This window comes from Pyxicephalus adspersus, chromosome 4 (genome assembly GCF_032062135.1).
Source record: "Pyxicephalus adspersus chromosome 4, UCB_Pads_2.0, whole genome shotgun sequence".
In the NCBI taxonomy this organism is placed as follows: Eukaryota; Metazoa; Chordata; class Amphibia; order Anura; family Pyxicephalidae; genus Pyxicephalus; species Pyxicephalus adspersus.
This window is the reverse complement of record NC_092861.1, coordinates 82,326,905-82,348,353: the sequence shown is the minus strand read 5'-3', so window position 1 is coordinate 82,348,353 and position 21,449 is coordinate 82,326,905. Positions and strand designations below refer to the sequence as shown.

At 35.7% G+C, this 21,449-nt stretch overlaps 1 pseudogene; it reads right to left on the bottom strand.

Moving 5' to 3' along the window:
• Positions 1-3,198: 3,198 nt before the first annotated feature.
• Positions 3,199-16,577, bottom strand: LOC140329812 (G-protein coupled receptor family C group 6 member A-like; annotated as a pseudogene).
• Between the last annotated feature and the right edge of the window lie 4,872 nt (positions 16,578-21,449).

Genomic DNA, 21,449 nt, shown 5'->3' with positions numbered 1-21,449 from the left:
CTTTCATTTTCTGTATACTATTTCTACTATTTCTCTAACCATAGGTGCCTATTACTAACCCAGTTTTCCTTAACCGATTTTATATGCTAACTCCCCTCTTTAACACCTCATTAATTCTCATTTACTTTATCCTGTCCTAGTGTATATTCATTATCAATCTTGTACATTATAGAAATAGTGAAAGTAACCAAAACCGGGGGAGGGATTATTTCCCTTCTCCCTAAATGGAGGGGAGAAACAATCCTCAAACTTTCTTCTTTTAATATTATCTATATTTGACAAAATAGTCCTTCTTTATGTATTCATGTTAACTTGTGCTTTATACACCCTATTTGTGCTCAAAAAAAAAAAAAAAACATTACTATCTATTCCACAAGATCTCTATATTTATCCTTAACAAAACATTTCTGCTACACATAACAATCAGATCAGAGACGTTAAAAAAAACCTAATTGAATATCATTAGGGGCATAATACGACACCAATGTTACTTTAGCATCATTCAATGTTCTCACCAACAAATACCGACCATCTTCATCCACAATCTCCTTTTCTAATTGAAATATTATTTTTTTCCTAAACCCTAAAAGTACCCCTCTCCAGTTCACTGGAGGACTTGCCTTAAAGACATGGCAATATTTTGGGCAACATTCAATAGAAAAATGAGTCTCCTGTAGACATATTATGTCTGCCCTATGTTTATAGAAATATCAGAATGCTTGCGGCCTCTTAACTGGAGACTTAAGACCCTGCACATTCAATGATAATATTGATATTACCATTTCATTACATTTTCATGTCGCCTATCAATTAATTCTATCATCTGTATCTGTACCCTTGGCCGCCTACCAAACATTAGAAACAATGGGGAAAAGACAATACCAGGACTGGGGACAAACCATCACCACATAGGACAAACAAAACACAAAACGCCATATACTGCACATATTACCTAATAGTGTGGAACTGCAACCTACCCCCACTCCACATCCTCTCTATTTTATATTGAAACCAATAAGTGCTTACAAAAAGGTGACAGAAATATTTCTGACACCCCCAATACAACACTGGATCTCTCTTACTAAAAATGTTCTACTGTTTTTATGAGTACTCAGTGTCTTCCACACCAGGACCTAGGCAGAAACAAAAAAACTGAAGAAAAAATTGCACCAACCAACTATCCATATCTTGCCTTATGTGGAACTTATATATAAGATTATCATTGTTTCGATTGTAATAATGCTTCAATCACCCATAGCAGCCCAACAATTATCATTCTATAGGAGGCATAGTTCCAATTAAAACAGTATAACATGTATAAAAAAAAGACATTTCCTATGACCAGCATTTTCTCAATATACACATTCAGGCCTTGCTCTGAGAAAATCTCAGACGTTTAAGTGAAGCTACAATCTTTTGTTCCTTAGTCCCTTTTTTGTTGCTGAATGCCCACTGTTCGGGTTATATGGGAACCAGGACTTTCTGCAGCTTTTGATTTTTCCAATTGAGTAGTATCCAACAGTCCCAATGTTTGAAATCATTCTCTAGCCTCCCTAGTGAAGAAACAGCTTGCATTTTGTCCCTATATGAGAAGAGCATTTTAAAGTGGAAGACCCATCTATATGGAATCTGTTGTTTCTGTAAAATCTGTAAAAAAGGTTTCAGTTCTCTATGACGAAATATTGTAGCCAGTGCCGAATCTGTAAATAACTGGTAGTTGTGTCCTTTTTTGCTCTTTTGCTCTAGCTGCATTCATTAGTGTCTCTTTAACACGGTAATAGTGTAATTTGACAACAATGTCTCTTGGTGGGCCTTCTGGTTTTGCCAATATACGGTGTACCCGGTCCAAGTCTAAGCTTACTGCAGGTATCTCAGGGCATAATTCCTGAAAGAGAGCTGTAACTGTTGTATTAGGATCAATTATACTTTCTGGCAAACCACGGATACGGATATTTGGGTGGCGGGACCTATTCTCATAGTCCTCTAACTTATGGTGTAGGGACAATACCTCTTGTTTCAATAGCTCTATACCTTCTTCATGTCCCTCCAAAACAGTGGTAGTGTCGTCCATTCGCCCCTCCAATTCCATTATCCGGTGCCCCAAATCTCTCAGCTCTTTAATAAAATGCTCATTGATTTTTTTGTAGTATTTTCTAAGGCTGTTGCCAACATCATTTGAAATCTATCAAGGAGATTTTCTGAAACTGATACCTGCTGCTGCTGCTCAGCTTGAGATGGAGTTAAAGGAGAACTCCCTATATGCGTATCCAACTCACTGGAACCCTCTCTCCTCCTCTGATTCATAGGAGAGGGAGACAGTGAGTCCACTAGCTTTTTTGCCTTGTATGTTGCTGCCCCTTGCATTGTTCCCCCGGGTTGCTGGTGCTTACTCCGTGTTGGCATCCGGGCTTCTCCTTCTCCGTGCTCCCGCTGTACTGCTCATTTTTCAAGGACCTTCAAATGGCCGGTTCACTGTCAGTGCGGTGCGCCTGCTAGGGCCTTGTTTTTCCCGGCGTGGTGTGGAGCCAGTTGAGAGAATTACTATCCGCCGGATCGTCGCATGCCGTGATTTTACTGTTTTAAGTGAGTTTTGGGTTTACTTCTGCTTTAAGGGAGAAGTATATGTTTATGATAAATGATGATTTGCTCTTTCTTTAGAAAATCATAATGTTTCTTTTATTAGTTTTTTCGTTTACATCGTTTTTTCTTATATAAACATTTATTCTTAAAATAAATATTTTATATAAATACAAACATTACAAACTTTAACAAATATTTTACAACCGATAATAGATCGATTGATTGAGGTTGATAATCGATTGAGGTTGATAATCAGACTAAAATATGTGAATACTAAAAAATAAAACTAACCCCCGAACTACTGTTTTAAAAAACAGCAGACATTTCAAGGCACAATTGTTAAAAACAAATCTTACAATCTTGTAATCCTACGAGGAGATCTGTTTTGTGAAGAAAAAAACTTGCCTAATATATGTGTTAGGGCATCCTATACAAACATAAAAGTATGGCCAATAACAGCTCTTATGTCTCTTTCCCATCACTTGAAGGGAATATATCTCTAGGCACATGAACAGCTTCAATATCTTGTTTGGGTTTGGCCTCTTGATCTGGAGAATTCTGACAAACTGAGAAAACCTTAGTCTTATAGAAAATAAAGATACTCTGCAGGTAACTCTGTCAATTAAAAAAGTCTCTTTTGAAAATAATTATGTAACAAACTGGTAAGATGTGGAAAGATATCACTTCATATATTGAGGCCAGTATAGCAATGGCTTGTACAATGGAGAGATAAACACCACTTGTATAGTCCACATAGATGGGAATAAAGAGAATCCAAACAAAGGTGTACACAAGCAATCTGGAACTAATACATCCATCTTCATTGTATTTTTCCAGTAGGTTTCTACCTTAGTAATCTAAAAGTAAACAAACTAATGCAAGTAAAGGTGCGTACACACTTCCAATTTTTATCGTTCAAAACGAACGACGAACGACCGATTGGGCAAAAAATCGTTCGTAAAAAAGTAACCAACGACGCCGACGAACGAGGAAAGTCGCTGGAAACGAACGACCGGACTGGCGGATCGGATTGGACGACGATCGTTGAACATCGTTCGTGTGTACGGTCGTTCGTTGATCGTCCATGGGCTGAGCATGCGTAATGAACGAACGTTCGTTCACTTTCCTGTCGTGCACATAGTTTCTCTATCGCTCAAACGATCGTATCTATTGTGTGTACAATATCTGCGAACGATCGTGTCGTTATCTCTATGTGCAGGATCGGTGCTATACGATCGTTCGTAGATATCGTGCAGGATCGTTCGTTGTTCGTTTTCCAACGATAATAATTGGAAGTGTGTACGTAGCTTAATCCAATGTAACCTAAAATAATTCCGAATGCCACATATGACCCTTCATCACAAAACAGGATAATATGTTCTGGTATGCTTTATATGAAATAGGGACCCTTCAGGACAAGTCATAATATACAAATTCAGATTTGGATATCAGTTAGAATGCTGATAATGACAATAGTTATTGTTACTAACTTTTTTCTTCTCAAGGTTGACTTGAATGCCAAAAGAATTCTCATGGATTTGATTAAAACACAAGATATATAGACAGTGGACCTGATTTATTAAATGAGAGGATTCATAATATTCAGTGAAGCTGAATGATCCAGCAAACCTAGAATGTATTTCTTGAAGATCATTTGTTAGCAAATGTTTTGAATCTTGGACCAGATCCTTTCCAGGTTTGCTGGATCTCCTGGAGCAGCAAAAGTTACTAATTAAATTTCAAATTGACCTTTCAGTTTGAAGTCAATTGTTCTGTTTTTACAATAAGAGCTTTCATTTTTTGACCACTGGTTTCTAGTACTGGTCGAATATCTGACTATTTGATTTTACAGCTTTTCGATCGAATAGGACGATATTGTTCGGGTGATCGAACGTCGAATTCGAACACCATTAAAGTGCGGAAATCCGGGTTATTTTTCGGGACTGTGTAGAACTGCAAGAACTGCAGGAGCAATCAGGGGAGCAGAGCTGACAGCTCCGCTCCCCTTATTGCTCTTGCAGCCCCAGCGTAACTATAACATGTGTTCTTGGATAGAGATTCTCTAGCCAAGAATACTGGAGTCCCACGGTAACCCAAGGAACTGGAGGCTAAATGGGGACAAGTATCCCCATTCACCTCTAGTGCTCTGTGATTGGCTGGGGAAAGGAAAATCCTGATGACGCTTGAGCTGTCATCAGGGTTTACCTTTCCTCAGCCAATTACAGAGCACTAGAGGTGATAAATGGGAAGACTTGTCCTCATTTAACTTCTAGTCACCAGGAATCCAACACTGACAGGAGGATTCCCATGGCTGTGCAGCCGTGGGAATCATCCTGTTATTGTGGGATAACCTGTAAAAAAATAAAAGTTAGTTACACAAATCACACAATTACTTTAACATTAGGGACTCTTTTTTTAACACATTTTTTTACACACATTTGCAAAGTCGAATCCTGTGTTTTTCGTGTCAGGTCCATCCGAATTCGAACAGCCATATACGGGTCGAATATAAGGACAACCCGAATCTGAACACCAACACTACTGGTTTCGGGGGCATTTCTGACATTCAGTCTGCAAAAGGAAAGTACAGTGTCAATGTGTATATAGCACAAGAAACGCTTTAGTGCATGATCACAGGTTAACTTCAATGTGCAATTGAACTGCAAACCAAGCAGCCTTTTCTTTAAAATTCTGTTCCTTTTTAATTCAGTTGCAGCTTCCAATGTCCATAAGCATAAATCCATCTTCTGCTCAATCCCCTTTAAACCAGAGCATGTTTTAGCACCTAATCCTGCCTGGATTATCAATAACACCCCCACCAGCTTTGTATGAAGTAAGGTGTCTGTGCACTGGTTGTAAATCATCTTCAGCACTTACAAACACTCCATTACAGCCAGGGAGGAGGAGAGGGAGCAAGGAGGGGAAAAATACAAAAGCAAGCTGTCATTTATGTGAACTTTGTACACAGGTTGAAGAGCTAAAATTGTTAGGATCACAACATAAGTTGGGAAAATTGAAAGCGCTGACCATTTTGTATTCATATTTTGTATGCATGTTATATCTATGGTTTTATGAAAGGGTTAGGATTTCATAAAACACTTACCTGTATTAGGTGAATAATAATTCTCAGTACAATCAACACATTCATAACAGCCGCTTACAATGGCTTCGGTTAAAAATATTAGGTTTTTTATGACTGTCAATATCAATAGGAGGAAGTGAAGGATCAGTGCTATATGGGGACATTGGTGCTGATCATTTAAATTTTTTTTAAGGACACAAAAACAAATTGAATTGTATTGTGGTAAGAATAGACTGTAACCAGGTGTGTTATAAATACTTTTTTTTAAGCATGATTGTGAATGAATGGGAGAATCTTTAGATTCAAACCTGCAATGATATAACATTTCAGTCTATCATCCCACTAGTTTGGAAATATAACACATAATGGACTTAGCCTTTTATTGATGCATGGCAAAGTCTCCCTCTCTTTGCCAAAGTCTTAGTCATAGCATAATAAATGTCATAATTAGTCAAATTAGTCATAATAAATCCATATGAGGTTTGCTGGATCTCTCAGGTTCATTGATGAAAGGTTAGCCTTGGACCAGGCCCAAAGACTCAGTAAGATACCCAAATACAAAAAAGAGAGATTAATACACACAAATAAAAAAAAAAATAAAAAATTCAAAAAGAGTAAGATGTTGCCCACTCTACCCGTACTCTTCTTGTTAGTCATAAACCATACTTTAGAAATAGGAATTAATAAAATTGTTGTTCACTTAGTTCATTTTGTTCAATTCATTCATTCAAGTTCATTTAGTTCAGGCACTTGGTGACATACCTGTCTTTGAATCAATGTTTTTGAGTCAATTTTATTGTATATTTTTTAGTTTATCATGTTGTTTTAACTTTATGTATTATGGTTGTTTTTATTACATGTATGCAAAGTATGTTTTACAAAAACAAATAAAATCCTTGGCAATTGATTCCCAGAGCACTATAAAGAGAGCTTTGCACTTCCCTTTTAGACCAGGCTCTTGTACTGAACTTCATTTGCTAGCTATGAACATTTACATTATTTGCATGCAACATATTTTACTTGACTGACTTTTTCAAAGCTATATTTTAATCATGTGCATTTAGGGTTCATTCCACTAGCAAGGTATACACACCAATTCATGTTCATCAACAGTTTTCTGACTACAGGAGAACATTTAAGCAAGTGTTCTACTAGGTTTTTAACTTTTGTGACACATTCTCCATCATTTCTGGCGTCCAATGCAATATCTACTCATTCATTATGGCATACTGACAATGATTTTTATTATATATTTTTGCATATTAGGGTAAGAAATATTTGATAATAATATCTTTTTGTTAGTAAATAATCAAAAATGGTCATGTTTATTTTTTATCTTCAACCAGATCTCCAATTATAAAGTACAGGCTCCAGATTTATAACTCTTACAATTTATGTGCCAACAAATATTATGTAAAACAAACAGTATCATTACCTGAGTTTGTGAGAAGTTAGTATCATTTATACAGTTTCCACTTTTGCATAGAATGTTTTGTAGAGCCTGTACTATGGCTATACTGGCAAAGCATGTGCTTTATCTTTTGCTCCATATCAATATTTTCTGCAAAGTAGTTATTGTTTAAAAAGGCAAATGCCCTTCTTGACATTCTAGAGGTGACTTCATAATTGAAAGATCGTCTAAGGTGCAATCTTTTGATGACCTAATGCACTCCAGGAATTTCTTATAAATTGCAGTGCAATATTATATAAACTCTTGAATTTTAAAAAAAAAAATGATTTACTGAATCTATTCCTGGTGGTTGAATATTTCTTCAAATCCTTTAACATAGCCTATTTTAAAGTTGATTCCAAGAAAGTTGAACCAACATTCTCAATGTCTTCAGTACTCAAAACGTCCATATAATTAGATCAGCTTTCAGTTGCAATCCGGGTTTTGGAAATATTAACTTCAATGCAGGCTTTAAGAAGTTTGCTAACAATGGAACCCTTTGCAATAACAACCACAACATTTGTAGTACTTTTTTTTTATTTGCTTAATGGCCCCGTTTCTATAACTCAGCAAAAATGGATGATCTATATATGATACTATTTTGGAGAAAGCTGTGCATATCTCTCAGCCTATAAGAAGATCATTTAGGAGATCCAAAGCAGATCCAAAGATCATTTAGGAGATCCAAAGCAAATTTTCCATAATCATCATCTCTATTCCAACCCACTTCCACTGAAAGGCTTTGTTCCACAACTGCTTTTGTTTGGAATGTATCACTTGGGATGGTGTGTAAAAGGGAGGGAATCTAATTCTATCACTCAGAGTAGAAGCAGATGATCTGACTTATTTCTATAAAGAAAACATTTAAATAAAACACTGTATGTATAATATAAAACATTTCTAAAACAATAAAATAAAACAATCAATAAACATAATGGTGTCCAAAAAAAAAAATTGTGTTTGAAGTTGAATGTTTAATGTTTGAATGTGTAAAGTTACAGTTACTATGTATGCAGTTGTTCTTTTAAATAAATGTGTCCTAGATATTTGGCTTTGTATATCTGTGTGAAGAATGTCTAGATAAACTTTTCAAAGACAGCATTGTGTTTATTAGTCTATAACCAAATTAGGTCCTTGATACTTTTTCATTTAAAACCTAAAGTTTCAGGACATGTTTTTGTGGATTATAAACCAACTTCTTTTCTGTACCACATCCATAACTATGAGAGATTCATGGTTACAGAAATAATAGGCTATGATATATAATTTGCATTGTTTCATGCAGATTTTACACATGATGTGGCTTGTCAAAGGACACGGGTCCACGACTGTTAAATGCTTACATGTTGCCTGTCTTAAATTAATTGTTTTAACCACATGAATTATTCTTACTATTCTGACCATTCTGTAGATTATTGGGACAAATCTAAAGCTGCGTACACACCTGCAATTTTTGTCGTTGGAAAGGATCTTTCACGATCCTTTCCAACGACAAGGGACTGCACGATGCATGAACGATGCTGTACATACAGCACCGTTCTGCTCTATGGAGAGGGGAGGGGGAGAGCGACGGAGCGGCACCCTGCTGCGCGCTCTCCCCCTTCCCTTTCATTAGGATCGGTTTTCATCCATCGTCCGTGGATCCGGCAGGACGGTCGTTCGGACGATGGACGACACCGACTGTACACACGGCAGATTTTCGCCCGATAATTGGCCGATGCCGATTATCGGGTGATAAAAATCTGACGTGTGTACGTAGCTTAACAGTGTCAGTCCTATTATCAAACAGTACATAAAATACAATGAATTCTACCTGTGGTATAAGGTAATTTCCCAGGAGTCTGGAAACAGCTAAGAAATTTTGAGTATGTTTCTCCAACAACTGCTTTGACAGGATATACAGTTGGTCTGGTGTTGCACTCTTCATGCAATCCTAATGCTAAGTGCCTAATGCTAAGAACAGCCTTCAATGTGCGGGAACATGCTTCATAACCCACTGTAATGCCTTGTAAAAAAGTTGAACTATTATTCTTTTCAATTGCGAGAACTTCAAGTATACTTTGTAAACTGGAAACAAATATAATATTATTTAAAAGCTAATACCTATACAAAAGAAAGCCAACAAAAACTGAGATGAATTTAAGATTTCATGAAATAAAAAATATATTTAGCAAAGTCAGGAAATCCTGAGCTCTGTTTGCTAGCCATGGAAACACATTGAAATTCATGAAATAAAGCTTTTCGTTATATTTCGTTAGAGAGGAAATCTTGAACCTATGTTGTTTTTTTTACTGACTGTGTTCCCATTGAACATTTATCCTTGATTTCTGTAGTGGCATGCAGTGATGGGAAACTTTCTAATAAAGATATGTAATGGGACCACAGGGACAGAAAATGTGAAAAAGGGGAAATGGATCTGGAACATTAACTTTACTCGACTTTATCCACAGCTAATTGTATTGTACTTACATGTTTTTATTATATTTCACTCAATGGTCTGATCATTTGGCAAAAACTTTTATTGATGTCTATTTATAAGGCATTAAATCTGACATTCACAGAACATTCTGTGATGGAAATTCAAACAAATTGACTTTCTTGACCAGAGAACATTCTCTACGAGAGAGTGTTGGCTGAATATCAGATTCACTGCTTAATAAATAGACCCCATGATGTTTTTAGGGAAGCAAACTACGCTAAAATGGGGACATTCTTCCCACTAGCCAGCAACGTACGAGGCATTCTTCCCACTGATTACCATGCTAATACTGTGAGCTGTTAGTTGGGGTTCCCTGAAGACCTAAAAGTTATTTCAAGAGGTTCCACCATGTAAGAAGGTCGAAAAAGCACTGCTATAGACACTGCGATTGGGTACAGAAGCATTATTCAGCATTGGCACAGGGGAACATGTGTGGGCATAGGTCTGGGAGAAAGCAGTCTGCAAATCGAGGCTTATCCAAAACATCAGCTCTGTTCTATGTATTCCAGGATTTTCACCTTCTAAATCTATCCATCATTGGTCCTGATTTATTGAAGCTCTCCAAGGCTAGAGAGGACACACTGTCATCAGTGAAGCTGGCTGATCCAGCGAACCTGGAATAAATCTGGTCTAGGATTAAAAAACAATTAGCAAATGACTTTTAGGAAATCCAGTCCAGGTTTCCTGGACCCAGCTTCACTGATAAAAGTGTATCCTCTCCAGCCTTGGAGAGCTTTATTAAATCATGCCTAATGATGGAGTGGTGGAACTATGTTGAAATGCTCCTTTTAAATTGATACCAGTGGTAGCACATCTTTTTGTAGCACCACCCACACATATTCACTAGATATTCACCAGCAATGACCTAGAAATAAAGGGTCCTATAGAACAGAGTTTGACAATTTAGTTAACAACTCCTGTAATCCTGTAAATGTTCTGAGGCCTAAAAAATATGGCCAAGGTTTACAGTAACATTATATTGTGAGTAAATAGTTGAGATCTCTATATTCAAGAAATCAGCAAGTTACTGAAAAAAGATACAACTTTGAACAACATGCTTCAATTCACATATGAATAAATATTTTTTAAATAGTTTAAATATGAACATCTTACATTTTCGCACATATTCTACTAAACATACCGTATTTGGTTTTTCCTGTTCAAATCAATTCAGGTTTGTTTTGCTGTCAGCAATAAACATCTGCTTTTTCCATTTTACTTTATATATTACTTGATATGCAAACCACGCCTAAACTAGTCATTTTCTGATTAGGGCTGAAAGAATTCTGAGCTAGGGAGCTTAGTAGTCATTAAACTTTGTGGGGATTGGACTTCATAGGGGGCACAGTCTAAAAACTGATAGAAAAAACTTATAATACCATGCAGTAATACTATTATAGTCTATTGAATCTACAAAAGACAATATTGCACTGCTCCACCTAGTGATGAAGACAAGAAGATTTCCAACAGTCATTCAGCAAACTTAAAATCCTATAAAAACTGATTATATACATTGTAAATAAATCAGGAATCCAGCCCTTTAGGAAATTTAACCAATATATTTAGTGTCAAATGATAGAATATCTGTCAATAAAGCATCATGTAAATAAAGGTATCAAAAATGTGCAAAATCATATATAAAAAGTTTAAAGTTAGATTCTCCAGTATGTTATTAGAAAAGCTAAGAAAGGATAAACATGTAAAACTACCTGCATACCTAACCAGCTGAAGTCATAAACTTTCATCATAAATCAGGCCCAGACAAACTTTGCTTGAAGACATTACACCTTGTACCAATGTGGATGAAGATCCAACAAGTGTCCTAAACTGAATCTGTTGGCATGAACAGTTACTGATTTTAGGAAGAGAGCGGTACCTGGCTACTGTGGGGCTTTAAAGTGACCCTTGCATTAGAGATACATGGAGGCTGCCATTGATTATTTCCTTCTGAAAATACTTAATGTCTGATTATATCTGACCTCACTATTTTTTAGTCCCAGACCTGTAAAATGCATACTAAATGAGTGTTAGAAAAGTTTCATACCTTAATTGAAAGCATCAGAATGCCAACAGGGAGTTAGCATTCACAAAAACTAGGTCAGGCATGGCAGTTCCCATTATTTCCTTGAGTTCCTTTAAGGTTAAGGTTACTATCACTTTCACAGTGGAGTGCTTTTCTAGAGACTTCTGTTTTCAGCATTTGTTCCAACTGTTAATTAACTAGGAGGAGGTTATAGCAGGACATAGAATGTTGTTTATACACTGCAAGCATGGCACAAGTTAAATTTACACTTATCTGACATAATGATACTGTCCAAAGTTCTTGCAAGACCACATATACTGAACTGAACTGCAACAGTTGTGCAGGCATTTGTGAATCAGAAGTGATTTACTATACACAGTTCACATAGAGAAAGATTTACTAAACAAGTTTCATTTTCAGAGTTACAAGAGTTCACAAATATCTCTCACATTCAGGTGTACAAAAACATGTTTAGAAAATTGAACAAATAGGGAGTATGGCGAAAATAAAACTTTTGTAAATCTTTGTTGTGCAACCCCTCTAAAAATATTAAGTGATGGGTATACACAAATAATTCCATCTTTTTTCATTTTTTTGCAAGATGAATTATTGGAACTTGGAACAAATATTATAAATAGTTAATAATTTGGATTTTGCTCAATTTGTTTTTTTATATACAAAATAATAGTGGATGAAAGGAAACAGCACTGTTTGGAGATGTAAGTATACACTATTGCTTGATTTAAAAAAAGGTGGCTTTATAGTTTATGGGGCAAAATAATACATGTATTGCAGGACACCACAGAGGTAACTTACAAATTACATTCTTTCTTCAAACACTGTGGAAAAAAAGCTGGACATTATTGTAACAGGTTTGGATTTAAAGCTGGTGTGTTTTATTGCAACTGAATTAATTCAAAAACATCCAAAGCTGGAATCCAAAAAATCATATAAGGAAACATGACCATTTAAGGCTATGTACAAACGTCAATTGATTCTCGCCCGATATGAACAGTGGGACTCGTGAGAATCGTGAGAACAGAAGTCGACTGTCGATGAAGTCGATGTCATTATTGGATCTAACCTGATGGTTCCATAAACAACAGATGATGAATGACTGCAATAGGAATGAAGAGAGAAGAGCACACTGGGGTGTTGCTTGCTAGTTCTCTCCCCTCTTTATAACACAGAACGGCGCTTGTTTGTTCATCTGCCAGTCTATTTTGCTAGAAATTATTATTAAACATTGTTCCGAGACACAAAAATTAAAAGCATGTGTGCGCTGCCTTGCTTACCAAAGCATTTGTATTTCTGTCTATTAAGTCCTGCCTGGTAGGGAATATTTATAAATGTCATCAGTAAACTTATAAATCATACATTGAATCACAGATTTTCTACTGAATTTGTAATTTTGGGATAAAAGTTGTGAGAATCTTTGAAAAAAAATATTTATAAATAGCATCCACTTTTTTTTTTCTTTTAGATCCCTTCCCAACACCCAATGGACAGTGACAGAAGAAGAAATAGACAGATGAGCTTATCTTTTTACTCAATGTCTTCTTTTATCGGGATGTTCCTTACATTGCTCCACAGATGATGAGCTGCTCATACTGCTTCCCTCCTTTATCTGAGCTTTGCTTTTAAAACACCTGATTCTGAAGGAAACATAGACTGGTAGGGATGTAGCAGCAGACCTACATCAATGCATCTCTCTTGCTATTGGAATACCAGCCTCTATGCCTGTTGTGCCAGTAACTTTATGGAGAAGGACCACCATTTCTTTTTAGCAAAATCTTTAGGAGAAAAACATCATACTGTATAGGTTGTTCAATAAATGCGCCATGTACTATATAACAAAATTAAATTTTTATTTATTTAGACCATTTCCACATTTTAATTCATTTTAAAATCTGGCTGTAAAATATGTGGTCATTTTATAACATAAATTAAAAATTATTTAAACTCAGCACATTAGCCAAATTGCTAGTGTATGATGTTATTTGGATTTTTTTTATTGTGGAAATACACCTATTACTTTAGCTCTGATTATAATATAATCCAAAATGAGATACTCATCCTTAGGAAATAAATGTGCAGCTATGGTAAATTATACCCCAGGATACTCATGTATGTGATGTTTTCTTCTAGCCACTAGATGGCAATATGGGAAAAGCAATGAACTAAAAGCATAGGCCTTGCAAGACTAATTGTGCAGTGATTTACAATTGTTACTTCCCATATATATTATATTTATATGTTGACAGTGCACCAATATGAGGAAAATATATTTTGGATGTATATGACCTGAACCTCCTTATACTTATTAAGACAACAGCCCCCACTTTAAACAGGGAAAGCTGGAAATATGAGAAAAGCAATAAACAAAAAGCATAGGACTTTGCAAAACTCTTATTGTGCAGTGATTTACAAATGTTACTTCCTATATATATTATATTTATATATTGACAGTGCACCAATATGAGGAAAAAATGTTTTAGATATAAGCAATACTGAGACTGTACTAGCAGCTGAACTGGAATGCTAATGTTTTTAATGTTATGCAAGAGAGGCCTATTTAAATGACAATAGTTTGGATGCTCAATATTTTAGGTATGGCATGTCAATGATTCATTAATGTTAAGAAATTCAGCCAAATAGAACTTTTGAATCAGTGGCAGATTTGTAATTCAGCATTATTGATAGGTTAAAGCCACTGGTAGATTTTGGAAGCTGCCATTGCTGAATGTAATTCTGATCTTTTGGTGTCAGGAGTTTCAATCACACCTGAAACAGGCATGTAGATAACTGTGTGACACTTTGTGTGACAAATGAGCGGTATATATTTAACACCAGTGTGTTATACTCATTTAGGATCATTGATTCAGAAGGTATTAAAAGCAGAGGACCAGAACATTAACCTGACACACTGGATTTTTTCTCACTAGGTCATTAATGTCAGTTTATATCATCTCTCAGAGATAGGTCCACTTAAACAATCGTTATAGTTCACTTTGTAACATGGACTTTACAGATCTCAGCAATCCTCACTTGCTTCATCAGCTTATGTATGGGAGTCCATGATAGATGGTCCTTCCATCCATCCATCCATCCATCCTTCCATCCATCCATCCATCCATCCAGGGATGAGTTCAGTGTTGAGATAGCAGGGACGCTGGAGAATAAATGGATAGATCATTCATTGTATGCATATATATATATATATATATATATATATATATCACTAAATCACTAAAGTATGAAAAAAAAGAATAAATATTTTTATACATGGAGTAGTGTTTTTTTAGGGCTGTTTTAACCTTTTGGGGAATGGGTAAGGGGTATTATGTGCCCCTGTACCATTTCCCAGAGTGGGGCAGCAGATATCGGGGGGGGGGGGGCTTTTTAGGTCCCAAAAGATGAATGTTGACATTTCTAGTAAATTAAGTTTAGTCTAACTTCATAGTTAGAACTGCAAAGCCATAGGTTTACTGATTCCCAAATCTCCTTCCTGACAGTTAGATTGAAAAGAGTATGTTATTATTAGCCCAGAAAGGGAAGGAAACTGCATTGTTGAACCAAGAAATGTTTATCACCTATAAGTGACAAAACTGTTGGATTGTGGGAAAATCTGAGCGCGACACTTATTACCCAGCACTTACAGGGTATCTGTACAAACGTAAGCCTTAATCATAACATAGGGAACTAAGGCTTAAAAGTGCTTTTAGACTTGGCATAAATTAAATATATGTAGCTAAAGTATGGCTAAAACCTAGAACAAAAATGTAATATGTTGCAGTCTATCATGCTTTTACAGGCTTCCTTGATCAAAAAAAAAAACTCATCCAACCCAATTATAGGGACAATATAATGTTTAAAGGGCTTTGCATTTAAGTTAAAAGTGTAAATTCACAGCATGTTTAAAATTAGCATAATTTTGCCATTAATTTTTCTGATTGCAAACACCAATTTTTGCAGAGAACACAATTTTACAAAAATTGCCTGATCATTCCTAGTATTTGATCACTTATGGGCTAGGATCACTCTAATGTGCCTGATCTTAATACTCCCATTAACACAGGTATTTTTAAAACCATTACAACACAATCATTTGCACTGTTCATTTTATTCATAAAGTATTCACTTGTGTGTTAGCAGCCACAAAATAAGTGATGTGTAAACTCATGTGTAAAGAAAGGCTTTTCATTTTTGGAAGACATCCCTATAATACTGATATATCACATTTTTAAGTAATCAGAGATCCCTACGACTAGTAAATTAACCACTACTGAAACATTCAAAAAACCCAATTCTATTTGACATAATAATGTATTTTTATTATTTACAATTATTTATCAAGGAAGAAAAAGTGTTGCTTTGTTTTATAATTAATAACAAACATGATGGTTGTAGATTTCCAATATCACAAGTTTATACAGGTGCTTGTGTTTAGCCAGTGTATGACATGAATGTGTGCTTGTCCTGCTATCTCATTGCCCTACGTTATCTAAGGAATAATCTTGTAAATCTGATTGCATAACATGGAGTAACTTAAAAGGTTGCTTTGTATAGTTAAAAAAAGTACAACTTCTGTGAATGTTTTCCGTCAACAGAAACACTGGCAGGAATAATATTCTGTGCTTATGTATTTCTCAAACACATTTGCCTTTCATGGGCTGTTTTAGAATTACTTGATAGTTCCATAGGTCTCATAAGGACATCAGTATCAAGCCACTGTATTTCCTGTGTCTACCTAGCCATTTGATCAGCTATTTGTGTATAATGTACTTATGTAATTGCTGTCATTAAAGTTGACAAAATAATAAAACAAAAATGAATAGCCCATAAGAAGATTGAAATCCAGTGTTGGAAGCAATGCTCACCTTAAATCCAAAGCTGCTCTCCATATTACTTCTATTCCACCACTAGGTGTCATTAGAATTCCAGAAAGTGTATCAGCCAGCATTATTCACCCCACATTCCCCTAGATCAGGCTGCCATGGACCTGCCCCTAGCTGTGTTTAGATAGTGATAAGAAGCACAGTGATAAGATGATATTGATATGGTCCTACCAGCATAGTAACTGATTTTTATCCATGTGCTGCTTCTTTGTTGACAGTTTGAGCTCCACCGTTCAGTAAATTCAAACAGCAGAGACCTAATCATATTCAACACCACACTAAAGAATGCTGCAGCATAGGGGGCCACCTACTACTACAAGGAGAAGAAGAGTAGAACCATGGGAAATCACATGGACAACCACGAAACACACATAGGGTAAAGAAGGTCATATTTACACTTTATAAAAAAAATGGAAAAAATGACTTTGTTGTTACAAATAGTGGCTAAGCCATTCACAATAGCCTTACATAACCAGTTGGTACATTCACCTTTTCTGCACATTTCAAAAATGACAGATAAAAAATTTGGTAAGCAGACTTGTTTTTATGTACAGGTAATTAGATTAGAAAGTGTGTTTAGGTGGCTTTGGATGACATTAGGTACGCACATGTTGACTCTTGTTCCTTATAAACTAGGTATTCTATGTAGTCCCCAGCAGGATCTTTGAATTTTGTAAATGTCCCTGTTGTATCACACTGTAAAAAAACTCTCTGAATTAGGAACATTTTACATGAATGACTATAGGGTCATTCTCTTACTGACACTGAAAGCTGAAGAATCACTGGCGACTGGGCAGCAAAATTGCGGCTTCATTAGTGTGGGAGCAGCTTCATGGGGGTCCTTTGGGAGATCCTGCTGTCCACAAATCATCTCATCATGACCCAGGTGTGATAAGATTAATGAAAACTATAAAAAGCCAATCTTAACAACAAGTGGAACTAATCAGGTAGCTTTTCATTAATTGAATTGAGAAATGCAACTGTGTTATTAACATATTTGTTTAAACAATATATATATATTTGTTTAAACAATATAAAACTTGCACTCCAACAACACCTAAGAATACCCTGATCTGATAAAGTCTACCATTCAATTACCAGAGGACAAACATATTACGTGGTGCTATTCTACATATCTGTTCACCATAGAGAATAAAAAGCAAAGCCAATGAGGGTGAAAGGGAGTTCTTATTCTCCAACCATGAAAGTATAGTTAGGAGTAAGAGTTTGCCTACCAAGTTCAGGATGGCTCAAGCAGAACCTATTTTTATAGTAATTAGGCATTTTTGTGAGTATTGTCTTTTTATCATTGTTGTATGTCTAAATATTTGAATTCCAGAGTCATATGCTATGTTTATTTCAAAGCTAATGAAAGCCAACAGGTTTGAACTAGAGATGAGTGAACTAGTTTGCACTTGGCAGAGTAAAGTAAATCCCCCAAAAATCCTATAAAATGTATCTTTAGGTCAAACATTTTTTTTCTGTTTAGGATTGCCATGGGGAAGGGCTAGTCCAATTTGTTTTGCTTTCTGTGTCCCATAGCTATTCTGCAGATGCTCCATGTAAATGCAGCCAAAAGGTGGGCTGGTCAAGGGTATCTGGATAAGTATGAATCTGTAAAGACAGATGGTTGGTTTCTTTAGGTATGGGAAAGGGTGAAGCAGAATTACTGCACTTTATTTGAAAGTATGGGTATTAAAAAACATAGAATATGTGAAAAGGAAGACTTACAATCACATCTGTTCTTGATTGAATCTAGAAAAGAAAAAAAACTGAAACAGTGGGGCTGATTTACTAAAGGAATTTAGGCTGTTCACTTAGCAAAGTATTGTACATTTTTGTTCTTTGGGTATAATTACTTTTTAATGTTTCTGACATACTACAATTATAACTTACAATCTATAAAGGCACTGGGCAATGGAGAAGTTGTGAATTACATTGACTATACAGGGAATCAAAAGGTGTGACAGATTTGAACTCATAACTCTAAAGGTACAGTTCAGAATGGTAAATAACATTTTTTAACCTGTGTTGACTCACAAAACAGAAATGCATGTCACCTCCTTTTGTATGGTGTCTTGACATTTATTTTCTTATTGGCACCCCAAACAGACTTTTCCATTTCATTACTGTGCAATGTACATTAGTACGGTACTTAATAATGGACTACATTGAGTCACTGTGAGCAGAATGCATCTATTTTGGTGTGATGTGCTGTGTTGGGGAGTAAAAGCATCTGTTTTGAAGTGGTTATAAATTAACATTCTGTGAGAGAACGTAATGATCTATGAGAAATTAAGGGTATTAACAGTAAATACTTAAGCTGCCTACACATGTCCAATAATTATCGTTGGAAACGAACAACCAACGACCGACCGATTGTCAGAAATCTAAAAAAGAATGAACAACGCCGCCGCCGAACAAGGATTGCCGTTGGAAATGAACGACTGGCACGGCGGATCTGATTGGCCAACAATTGTTCACTATCTATCGTGTGTACAGTCGTTCAGTGATGGTGCATGTTTCTGCAATACACTTTCTCCTTTACATGTCACTCCCTGCATCATTCAAACGATTGTATCTAGCGTGTGTACACTATTGGTGGATTATATTTGAATGATCGTATCGTTACAGCATGTGCAGAATTGTGCACAATACGATTGTTCAAATATAATCGTGCATAATTGTTGATCGATCGTAATTGTTCATTTTCTAACGATAATTATTGAAAGTGTGTACCTAGCTTTAGTTTACATGGGAAAAACAACGATTAACCACCTAAGCGCATTAAACTTTTTATGTGAAATATTTTATATATTATAAATGAAATAAGCACTCACAAAATAACAAACTAGTGAACTAAATTTAATATCTGCATCCATGAATATTCATTTGATTATGGTAACATAAGATTTTGCCTTGTTTTTTTTAATTTCTTAAATTTCATGATTAAGTAAGTAGTGGTAAATGTTATGAATTATTTACCAAAGTCATAACTGGAATCATTCTTAGATGCCGAAGTGCCTTGAGCTGTAGGGTTAACAAGACAACACCAAGCATCACATCATTTTTTTTTCTCACATGTCTGAAAACTGTTGGAGTGATCCACCTTAAAGTTACATTAAACCATTTGTAAAATGTATAACCCCTAGAAACTCCACTCATAAGTATGTTCATCTTATGTGCACATGTGCTCTTAGGGTGAAAGGCAGAGCAAGGGTTGGGATGGCATAACAGATGTGGCTAAATGAGTGTGGTGTAACTTTATTATATTATCTGGTGCTTCTGGTTATGGAGAAGTATATGACCTCCTCGCATGATGCAGTGCTCGGGTTTTAGTGCTAAGTAGCCAGGCCTGAACATCGTCCAATGAAGAGGGGGATAACATTTTCCACCATGTATAGGCCCAAACCATCCCTCACATAGCATAGACAGAACAATGCAGTGGTGAAGGAAGGAAATATGAAATAGGCCGAGGGTGGTACCCTCGGCCAAAGAGACTTTGCCATCCTAATAAGTGTATTATCCTAATTACTGAGAAAACATCATGAAGTACAGATGCTGGGCTAGCCATAATTGACATAACTCCATTCCTTTCTAGCCCCCAGAGAACAACCAGAATTCATATGCCAACAACAAATTATTGTTGTCACATGTACCAGAGGACCACATCTTCATATTGCAATGCCAATTTAGGTTAGAAGTAGATATGCAGTTCAGTACACATTGTAAATTTTTTGTCTTATCTCCTTTTTCTGTTACATTAGTCTCTGGAGTGTATAAATAATATTGTGGTTCTGCTAGCATGTAACACTGAAGTGTGTGGCCAGTCTGAACCTTTTTTTTCAGTGGAACTTTAATTGGTCTTCAAGAAACATGACAACAATGCCTACTCAGGTTCCTCTATGAACCAAAACTAATTCGCGTTCTCCTATCTACTGTAAATTATCCACCCGATCTCTTAGATTGTAAATTGGTTGGGCTTATCTCAACCCTAAACCTAAGTTTAAATCAGCCATGATGTTATTGCAGGTTTTGCCAGGAAAAAAAATGTGAATCTTGTATGAAGAGGTTCTTTTTTTAATCATATTTTGCTTACATCAACACTAAAAACAATAAGGAACCAAGCAAGGTTGATGAAGGTGTTGAAAATGTTGATAATATCTATTGTACCACATACAATGATTAAACATCAACTGAAATATACAGTATTGTTACTGTACAGCTACCCTTGTTACATTCAGATGATGAGACAAATAGATACCAACCTACCTATACAGATAAATAATGTTACATAGTACCATATATGTATATCAATAAAGGACAGCCGACAGAAATAATAAAAGGACAAGCACATCAGGAAAGACTACATAAACCTTATATGTACAGTTTCGAGGGAAGTAGAGAAATGGGGATATTACTAATACCTTTAAATACATAACAATTTAGGTTGATGATAAGGTTAAGGAGAGCAGAAGTTTTCTTTTCAGTATTTTCAATGCAAAGCTTTGATTAAAACTAGCAAAGGGAAATATCAGAACTAACCTTGGCGACAATCAACGGTAAGGGAAATAAAACATGTTTCAGTAGGTCAATCAACAGTAAAATAAAAAGAACTTTGGATAAAACTGACCTATACTCAAACAAAAAAGGTTAAACAAGTAAAATATAAAAAGGGTCAGACTTCATGGACCACCTAGATTTTCTCTAAGGGGAGGAGTGATATCATACTTCGGAAAAACTCAAGTATATATAACAAATAAAAAACTGTTACACATAACAAGAACCCACTTTCACTGACAGGTACTGTCTAGAACAGTAGACTTCATAAAGATTCTGATAGCAAAGATATATCAGGGTCTGTTTTGTCTCCGATATCTTTGAAGTTATTGATATGGTGTCATGTTCATGGATTTATAAAGATAAAAATTTATTGC